This window comes from Bactrocera tryoni, chromosome 3 (assembly GCF_016617805.1).
Source record: "Bactrocera tryoni isolate S06 chromosome 3, CSIRO_BtryS06_freeze2, whole genome shotgun sequence".
NCBI lineage: Eukaryota > Metazoa > Arthropoda > Insecta > Diptera > Tephritidae > Bactrocera > Bactrocera tryoni.
Window position 1 is genome coordinate 29,977,859 of NC_052501.1, and position 11,033 is coordinate 29,988,891.

General features: G+C 32.3%; 1 long non-coding RNA gene across 4 annotated transcripts; it reads right to left on the reverse strand.

Moving 5' to 3' along the window:
- Nucleotides 1-430: 430 nt before the first annotated feature.
- On the reverse strand, nucleotides 431-4,850 carry LOC120771512. 4 transcript variants are annotated; one of them, XR_005704974.1, is made up of 5 exons: nucleotides 4,528-4,850; nucleotides 2,558-4,093; nucleotides 2,241-2,369; nucleotides 1,859-2,172; nucleotides 431-565 (listed from the first exon to the last, which is right to left on the reverse strand). It is a non-coding gene; the product is annotated as an uncharacterized LOC120771512 (long non-coding RNA). The 4 variants fall into 4 exon arrangements; XR_005704973.1 differs by lacking the exon at nucleotides 431-565 and adding an exon at nucleotides 599-640; XR_005704975.1 differs by lacking the exon at nucleotides 431-565 and having other exon boundaries at nucleotides 1,489-2,172; nucleotides 2,245-2,369.
- Nucleotides 4,851-11,033: the final 6,183 nt, after the last annotated feature.

The following is an 11,033-nucleotide window of genomic DNA, read 5'->3' on the forward strand; positions in this document are numbered from 1 at the left end:
CGTAGTTTTTCAAACGCTCATTAAAACACACTCATGCACTTGTAAGGGCACCCGTAACCAAATTATCAAAACACACACTCTTTCTTTCACTTAAATAAACACCCACAAGAATTTAAATTTCGAAACCATGGATGAAAATTTATTTATTTTAAATTATCAGTTGTTATTACAAATGATATAACAGAGCTATTTTATGCTTCTCTTTGCAAAATAACTTCGGGTTTGTTAGAGGCTTGAATAATGTTACATTTTACATTTTTATGGCATCCTCTCCTCTCTACTGTCTTTGGCAAATTTAAAAATATTTTAAAATTAGTGAGAGCGACAACTGAGAACCAGATGTCGTGTAGTCGTGCAGCTGTCTAAACAACTGTGTTCATTAGAACGTGTGTATTTTAATATTTGACAGATGTCGGTTGCAGTCTGTCGCGCTCTGTGTGTTCAGCACTTCATGATCAAAGGTAAAGAGATGTCCAACTCTCCAGTCACTGGAAATGTGAGAACCGCTCTCCTACCAAACTTCCGCTGGTATCGGGTAGGTTTTGACGTTTTGCAATTGGAATGACTGGAACGGCCAGATTGAAATTATACCAAAAATATATGGAGGGATTGTCGCCGTTCAAGATCGCTAATAAAAAATCTAAAACCATGAAAATTAAAGAAAATGCGAAATTTAAATACATATATCGGTTGTTTTAATACTATATACCATAAAATAATAAAAAAAAGATTAAAGTAGTTTCGCCATATATTAAAAATTCAATAAATAATAATTTTCAATCGTAATAAATGTTGGATGTTCTAATTTACATGCCCAAAAATCATTATTTGTTATTTGTTATCCGTTGATGATTAATCGTTTGTACTTATTTTGGTATATGAACGCTTAGATTTATGAATGAAGTATTCCTTGTAGTAATATAGAATATAATGCATATTGAGGAACATATTACATATGTATGTATGTACATATGTACATACAGTCACTCACATTGAAAGTCGGGCAAGCGCAAAACAAAATATGTACATACATAAGTATGTATGTATATAATGCCTACAGCTGTAAAAAAAGACCATGCCAAATTCGGCCACTTATGTACATATTTATGTACTTACATACATATGTACATATGTATTTCTGTTTTTGGCTGCTATACCTAAACGAAATGAACACCAGCTGGTGGTAAAAACAAAAAATTTTTAACTTATCTAGTGGCAAAACCTCAAATATGATAAAATTAAAGGCAAATCAATTTATTTTTAAAAATTTATGTTTGCACATATAATCTAAAATAACAAGTACTCATTAATTCTTAACGTAAATAAAAATTTATATGGAAAAATAGAAAACACTGGAATTAGACTTAATAAATTAATATAAATTATTTGCTTTTTAAATTAGGAAAATTAGAATTAGTTGCACATGACTTGCGAATTTTCTTTCTTATCAACTACAAATGCTCACGAATGTTTTCTATTACGTATGTGTTTTTTTTTTAAATAACCACATCATGTGCAACAAAACTGCACTACAATTAAAATTAATTTTAACTATCTTCTACTAACGTAAGTATATTTTAAATACATAAAAAAACTACATAGTAACTTCTAAACTAAACTCAATTTTTGCAGCAAGCATTTGTCGTTGAAAAAAATGTGGTTCAAAGATTTATTATTTCACATCTAAACGAATTCACTTAAACGATTCAACTTAAGTACATATATTATTGTGAATTTTCAACAATTTTCTGAAGCAAGGTAAGAATTTTCTTGGATTCATTCTCTCTAAATCCGAAAATTTCTTCATTGTAAAAGTATCTGACTTAAGATACTTTTACTTATAATATAAAATACTAACACTTCTCGGAGTGGTGATATTCGAAGGTTTAATGCCAGATTGATTATCGGTGGATGCCACTGGTTCCTCGTTTATTAAATATTCCACAACGAATTTCTGATAATTTTACTAGACACCTGCGGCTGCCGAAGATCTCATCTAACTTTTTAAAAATACCCCAATTTGACGGATCCCGATAAAATGGAATTTTGTTTGAAATTTCCTTAATGTCACGTAATATGTATATTCGCTCAACTCGTCTTCCTTTTCATTTTTTGGCACTAAACTCTGCTTCCATAAAAATAATATTTCTTTCGTGGTTGCGCTTTTTATCACTATAAATATATGTAAATAAATTGTAAATATATGAAATACATAATTACCTCATAAAAACAATACTTACATACATACATATGTACGTTGTTGTGTCCGTTATTTCTACCGCCAAAAAATCAAAGCATAACAAATTAAACAACTGTTACGCAAGGAAAAAAACGTATTTTTGCAAACTGTATTTATGAAGGCAGCACATCTAAATGTGGAAGAAAAAATAATAAAATATTAAATAAATATTAATAATGTTTATGAACATATATAGAGCGGATTGATTTACATGGAGCCAAAAATACTTAAAAATCGCGTATGTGGGAAATTTTCATTTTCCCTATAAGCGATTTTATAGAAAAGCGACCCGCTCTAATGAATTGATTTATCACTTACACAAACACGCGCCTTGTACTCAGTGCCATTAATCCAAAATAAGTACTACATAATCCCGTTGCTTTTGTTAAATTTTTTAATTTATTATTCTAAAGTAGGTAAATGTTTTCTTGCAGCTTTTCTTCAACCAACCATTTCTCATTTTTAAATAAGAGTACTGTTACTAAAGATTTTAACAGTTGTTGTCGATAGTTTAGGCATTAAAGAGTTTCTAAAAACCATTCCGCTAAAGTATTTTTTAGTTCTATCCACTATCCGTAAAAACCGAGGTTTCTATTGTTAAATTCATCATAGCTGTTATTGTTATGATAAATATTGCAATCGATTAAGTCGTTCATGCGCTTCACAAACAATTACATACTATGTATGTCACTTTGGCGCATTTGAATAGTACGTAATAATCCCTGCCTGAATTCCATGTCGATGCCATCTTGAAAGGACCATTTTTTTAATTACTGGGATATACATACATATATACATACATACATATGTGGGTTCCACATTGTGGGAGCATCTCAACTACAGACATATTTTACAATTATAACTCCCACCATCGATTGCATGCACCGATAATTTTAAAGTCTTCCTTTAAGAAATTTTTCCTAACCGACTTAACCAAATGGCAGTAGTCATATAGGCAAAGAACTTTTCACGTAGGCTAACATAGAAAAAACTGCATTTGTCGGCTGCATTTTATTCCTTTTTCCCCGTCCCCTTTGTTAACGAAAACGTCGATGACATTACTTTTATTAAAAAAAATGTTTTAATTACAATTTCGTCGATTAGTATTGCACAGATTGGTTCGTGCTTGAAGATTTCCTAGACATTTTAAATTATTTAAATGCGCTAAATTGTTCTAATCTTCAGTTTATGTACTTTATGAATTCACACTCTTTCTACCAAGACTTATTGCATTCTCATCAGCAATTTTTGGATGTAATAATTGCCCAATTCCTTAACTCAAATAATTCTTGTTTTAAAATCCTGTTCTCCTACCTGAGCGCATTTATGCGTTGATTTTGCTTATCAGCACTCTGCTGACAAGCTCGCGCAATTCATGCGCAAGATTCTTGGACACATTTTGAGGAATCAAGGCTGGAGGAAACATTGTATTGTTAACGTTTCACCTCGAGATCCCAATATAATTGGAAGTCCTCCAAACTTAAGTATTCCCCTATCCTTTCTGATTAGTATATGACTACTGACGTTTAGTAGGTTGAAGGACTCTATTCGAAGAAAAGCTGCTACAATTACCTACAGTTTCATAAAATAAATTATGCTTCGGGATAGCTCCTTCCTTAAGTTTCTTATTTATAATAGAGTCCACATCAAAATGACGGTCACAAATAAATAACTTTCTTCGGTCGGAGTATGATGTACTTATTTTTAACGCTAAAACCCAGTTATCGAAGTCAATCTCATCATCGGGGAATGCAAAAAGTATGCCTTTTTCATCCGATGGACATCCCTTAGCACAGCAGGTCCGTACTTCATTACTCTTCTTTATTGACAAGTAAACAGCATCATCAGATTTTCCTATTATTATGTGGTATGTAAATAATATATCTATATAATTATTTATTAAACATAATTTATATTTAAATTAAGAATTGTACTAATAACTCTATTATAATATAAACGTACTAATAGTTATGTATGTACTTACATATGTACATATGTATGTATGTATCTTGTGATCTTGTATACTTACATACATACATAAGTATGTACATATATCTTGTGATTTTTCCATATTATGCGAATATAAACAAAAAAATTTCACATGAAATAAATCTCGCCAACAGCAAAGAAATTGCATGTGAGTCTACATAAATATACAAACATACATACTTATATACACATATGTATATATGTACATATAGTATATGCACATATATTGACCCTGGAAATATCACAAAACATTTATGTACATACTTATATTAAATATGTTACGATGAATAGTTATTTACCAAGTTTTAGAGTAGGAACAGCTCCAATTTTTAATCTCTTAGCCCCTAGTGCATAATCCTCAAAATGCATTGCACAAACAAACGTGTTTGTGATGGCTATTTTTCTTCCCTCGAAGCCTAGATTTCGGCACCACTTTCTTGCGATTTTTTCATTTTTCGGCCAAATGAACACATTGCACTTTTTGTTATCGTTATTACACCCACGCACACAACATTTTCGAATTCGTGGCATTTTAAAATTTTTTCAAATTTAAACAATTTTAAATTATTACACCACACAACAAGAAGCAAAGATAATAAGACGACTCCCTTGCCATTGGAAATGAGAGAAAACTACCTGTCATTGACAGTTGACTGGCGTATCGTAATTTTCAGAGATAATCACTTCCAGTGAGAGAGCAATTGCTAAACGTCAAAACCTACTGAACTTTGACAGTTAATCGAGTTCAGTAGGTTTTGACGTTTATCAATTGGAAACGAGCGATGGCCAGATTGAAATCTTATCAAAAAAATATGTAAACGGAGGGATTTGTTGCATCGTTCAAGACCACTTATAAAAAATGTAAAACAATGAAAATTAAATAAATTTGTGAAATTTAAAGATATTTGATGAAACGTTTTGTAATTTGAAGCATCATAGTATTATTTTCAATGGAAAATGATTAAAAACATTTAATGATTGAGAGCTAACAAGCTTAAATCCTTTCATTAGGTATTGAAAGGTCAAAAGTCAGTTGTTCTAATATACTTTAAAAAGATTTAAATAGTTTCTCCATATAATAAATAACCACTATATAGTAATTTTTATTCGTACTAATTGTTGGGTGTTTCAATTTAAATGCCCACAAATTATTATTTTGTTCAATCTGGCCATAATGGAAAATGTTATAAAAAACGCTAATTTTGAAGCGCTCTCACACTCGAATAAGTTGGACATCTCTTTATTCCTAGTAATTGGAATGACTGGAAAGGCCAGATCGAAATTCTGCTAAAAATATACTTATGTGAAAGGAACGAAATTTAGGAAAACTCAAAATTTAAGTGTATTTGATGAATTTTTTTATGTTGTGATGTAGCAAATCATCTCCTTTCAATAAACAACTACTAAAAGTACGAACTTTTCAGAGCTAATCCATATAATGATAAATAAGTACTATATTTAAAAAGTTTATGTGTTTATTGAATGATCTGGCTACAAAGCAAAATGTCACACAAAACGCTAATTTTGAAGCGCTATCATACTGGAATAGGTTGGGCATCACAGGCAAGAAGATACACTATTATTAGGAAGAGATTATGAATTTAATTAAGATTTCTAACCTATTGACCGATGGATACGGTATAAAGTCCACCGTAAGTTCGAAAATAGTTATATTAGGTGTTTGGGGGTGAAGTTTGAACCGATTTTAACAATTTTTGACACAAGAGCGCGTTGTTATCACAATTATACTATTCCCGAATTTCTTCACCATAATTTACCGACATATTCGGTAAAAATTTAGCCATATGCACTGGTGTCCACATATTTGCTGCCTGGATCCTTGAATAGTTACGGTTCGATTTCGACAATTTTTGTGAGTTAGATTAAATACATAATGCAAAATTGTATTCTAATAACTTTATTTCTATTTGATTTGTTTACCGTAAAATGAAAGTATTTTAAAAATTTGTTATCCGGGAAGTACGCCTGGTTGTCAACCCATTTCCATAGTCTGCAATAGTAATAATAGGATAAAATCACACAACTAAATTTGGTTGAAATTGGTTAAGTAATTTCTGCGGTATTGAATTTCACATAATAGTCCATAGATCAGCTTATACCTGATTTGTTTATGAACGTTCGTATCAGCGGAAAATACAAGAAGTGATGCAAACTCATGCTTCAATGATTGCATAGATTTACTCGTAGATTTACTTATAGTTTACCCAAAGTTTCACTTCAATTCAAACAATCGTCGGAACACTATGAACTGACATGATACGATGTATGCAGTTTTCCGTTTAGTTTAAATACAAAAAAAATATACATATGTCCATATATTATACAATACCTTTTATACCTCGGCTTTCATTTTCTATCGAAATACAAAGCCGCAATAAATGTATTATGGTCTATTAAGTTTTATTTCCTGGTGCCCACTGTATTATGTACATATGTAGCTTCTCATATTCCTATGTCACAGTGCGAAAATGGGTGAAATCGGACATCAACCACGCTAACTTCCCATACAACAAAATTTTAAATTCTATTTGATTCATCACTTTGCACTACACAAATTTTGCACTAATAATTCCTTTTATGTATGAAACCTTATGATTAAAAGTTCTCCAAGTCCAAACAAAAATGTTCGAACTCCTAGATACCGAATATGTGTATCTCAGTGTCTGTAAATGACTTTTGACCGAAAAAATCGGTCAATGTGTGAGATATACAATTGAAATTCAGAGAGAATCTTTTTTTGACAAACTCTGTGTATTAAAAATCGGTTGAATCAAGTCAATACTGCCTTGATGCCCTATATACCACGTATAAAGATTTTCGAACTTCCAAGTGGCTTTATACTGGATATACCGGCCAATATTTCAGTTATCTTAATGAATATTACAGAACATGTTTTGCTCAGAGTCAAAGCCAAAAAACCACGCCAAAGCCGCTCAAAAATCAAGGTGATACCCATTGTTTTTTCGATATTAGTGGTTTGGTGCATTATGAATTTGACACGATTATGACCGAATTTAAAGCTAACAAGAAAAAACGATAACTTCGGCTGCACCGAAGCTAATATACCCTTCACAGGTGCATTTCTTTTAGTAACTATGTGTCCAGTTTGTATGAAAGCTACTTATATGCTATCGTAATCCCATCTGAACAATTTTTCAGAGATTATGTTATTACAGTAATCCATGTCAAATTTCGTGAAGATACCACGTTAAATGCGAAAGTTTTCCATATAAGCCCTTGATTCTGATCGCTCGGGTTTTATGGCAACTATATGCTATAGTGAGCCGATCTAAACAATTTCTACCGATATTACATTATTTCTATGAACAATAACTCATACCAAATTTCGTGGAGATATATCGTCAAATGAGGAAGTTTCCCATGCAAGCATTTGATTCCGATCGTTCAGTTTGTATAGCAGCTATGTATATGCTATCTAAACAGTTTCTTCGTATATTACATTATTATTTTAGAAATCAAATTGTGCCAACTTTTGTGAAGATATGTACATTGTCAAATGTGAAAGTTTGTATGGCAGCTATATATTATAGCGATCCGATATCGGCAGTTCCGACAAATGAGCAGCTTTACAAACTTCGTGGCAAACCTAATATACCCTTTTCAGGGTATAAAAACGCAAGAATACCATCTATCAACGCATGAAAACCTTCCATCCATCAACCACCGTTCTTACCAGATTTAGCTCCGTGTGATTTTTTTTTGTTCCATAAACTGAAATTACTGCTTCGTGGAACCCGTTTTCAGTCGATCGAAGAGATAAAACAAAAATCGACGAAGGGGCTGAAGGCTATCCCAAAATAAAAACTATCAAAAGAGTTGCGAGGACTGGAAAAAATGTTGGCATGCGTGTATTACAACAGGTGGGGATGGTATTGAAGAGATCAAAATAAATATGTACATATATATGTACATACATATTAGTGAATTATTAAATATTTTACGTTTTATTTACAATTTCCGGGTACTGTACTCACAATGTAAGTTATACTGGAAATAGTCGTGGTTTTGGTCTGATTTCGTTCATTTTCGTACCATAACGTAGGAATATCGAGATACAGTTATTTACCGAATTTGGTTTTTATTTTAGATGCATTGCTTTAACTCATTTGTTTGCTTACATTTACAGGAAGGGTTCGATTAGCTTCAAATCTCCTCAGAGATTAACAAGTGTAAATTGTGTATGGTTAAACCTAATAGATTAGTGAGATAATCTACTCAACAACCTAAATATCGTGCTTAAGTGTCGGCCGGTAAATTGAATATTAGAATTGAATTTTTTAACCGCTTACCTGGAATTGTACCTACCAATAAGATAGTATGTACCTAATTACCTTAGGGCAGCCGCTAAGCTTTCTGACGTAAGCTAATTGTCAAACAAGTAAGGAACGGGCTAAGGTTAGAACATTTCTTACTCTTATAAATTCGAGAGGTCAAAGCCACCTAAATATCTTCCGATGTTGGCAACATTAAAAAATGTAGCGAAACGGTTCAACTTCGTTGTTCGACGAAATAGTGAATACATAGAATAAATATGTTGAAATTTGTTGTATATGGACAAGTTCTCACCCGATTTTATCCGTTTTAAAGACAAAAATACATTGTTATTAGTAAAGAATTCTGCTGAAACTTTCGGCGAAATGTCATCATGTGAAGTGTGGTCTAGTTACTCGGTATATGGAGCTACCAATTGGACTAGAGATGGCATACACAAATGGAATATTTGTGCAATGTTTTATCCGAACATATTCATGGCTGGTTGATTTATATTGTGAAAAGTGAAAGAATCATATGGAATGCAAATTTGGTTATATGGGAAGTTAGCGTGTTTTCGTCTGTTCACATCGTAATGTAAGAATGTTAGGGAACTAATACACACCGAATTCGATTAAAAGAAGTTGGTCCCGAGATATGGATTTTGACCACGGCTCCTACAGAGCTCCCTTGTACCTTCGAAAGAGTTGAATTTAAAATATCTGACGTATACAGTTATTAATTTATAGTGTTTATGTGGGGAGTGCTCTAAGTTTGTTAAAGCTTTAATGATTTGAAGATAAGTATGTATTTACTTCAGACCTATTTGAATTTGGCCATTTTTACAAAATTTTCAGCCCACAGATGTTCTTCGATGCTGAAATACCCTTAATTTAGTGCTAAGTTATGGCATTTTATACGTTTTGGATTAATGGCACTTTGTAGGTGTGGCAGTAGTCCTATTAGGGCCATCTATGGAGTCTTCTTCACTTTTTTGCCAAGGAATACGTGTATCAAGTTTCATTGAGATATACATACATACATATGTATGTAAGTGTAAATTGTGTATGGTTATTTAATTAAGCTATCGCTTGCACAGGCGAACGGACGAATAGACACACAGTCACTCGAAATTTAACTCGTCTGATCATTCTGATCATTTATAAGTATACATATGTATGTACATATATAACTTCAAAACTATCTTAATTAGGTTTAGGTGGTGCAAACAACCATTATGGTGAAGAACAATATTAAACTTTGTAACAACATGTTGCAAGAGTATAAAAGGGTTGTGAAATAATTACATATGTAAGTATATATCCATTATTTTCGGTAAAAAGTAAACACAAAACGTTTTTAAACAATATTTTATTTGATTAAAAAAAATAGGAAAGTTTTTGTAATGAATTCCATAAATAGGCATCAGAGAAAGTCTTCCCTCATATTATAAAAAATGTTTAAGACAATAAATATAAAAATAATTAGTAACTAGTAGGATAACCCCCTTTTACGCATGTAATGTACAAGTTTTATTGTCCTTTCTGCGGATATATTGGACCATTCTTCCAGGATGACATTTTTCAGCATCTCCTTGCTAGTAATGGTGTGAATGTGAGTTCTCTGTTCCAACAGAGCCCACAAGTGCTCTAAAAGGTGCGTTCCAAAATAAACAGGACTTTTTGAATCTAAACCTCTGGTGGCGCCGTCTACAGTTTGTCAAGAATGAGTTTACACTTGAAAAATAATCACATTTTTTCAACTTCATTAGAAAAGTATATGTATTGCTTTTTATTTCAGTTTAACTTTTTTTTTTTGCTCGGAGGCCCTAAGCCAAAAATTACTAAACGTGCACAACGCTTAATGACTCGGAAACTTGATCGAAATCCAAAAAGTTTCGGTTAAGGTTCTGACGAAAGAGCTCAACGAAGAATGCAATATTCAGGTTTCTCATGAAACTGTACCAATCCATTCTTCGACACGAATATACATATGTATGTGCATCAAGATGTGCAATCAAAAAAACATTTCTGTCTGCACGAAATGTTGAGAAACGTTTTTTGTTTGCTATGAAGCTAACTTCGGAACCTGTGAACTATTGGGATAATGTCATATTCTGTGACGAGACCAAGATGATGTTGTATTACAACGATGGACCTACTAGAGTGTGGCGCAAGGCGTTAACTTCACTAGAAAGACGTAACATCATTCCTACTGTGAAATTTGGCAAATTGTCCGTCATGATTTGGGGATGCATCTCATGTAAAGGAGTAGGAAATTTGGCTTTCATAGAAAACACTATGGATGCGCAACAATACTTAAATATTTTAAAAGCCAATTTATTAAACAGTGCTGTAAATTTTGGATTTGTAACAGACAATAAGCCAAATTTTAAGTTTAATCAAGTTAACCACCCTAAACATAAGGAGTATAATGTGAAGATGTGGCTCCTATATAATTGCGGCAAAGTAATAGATACATCTGCTCAGAGTCCGGACTTAAACCACAGAAA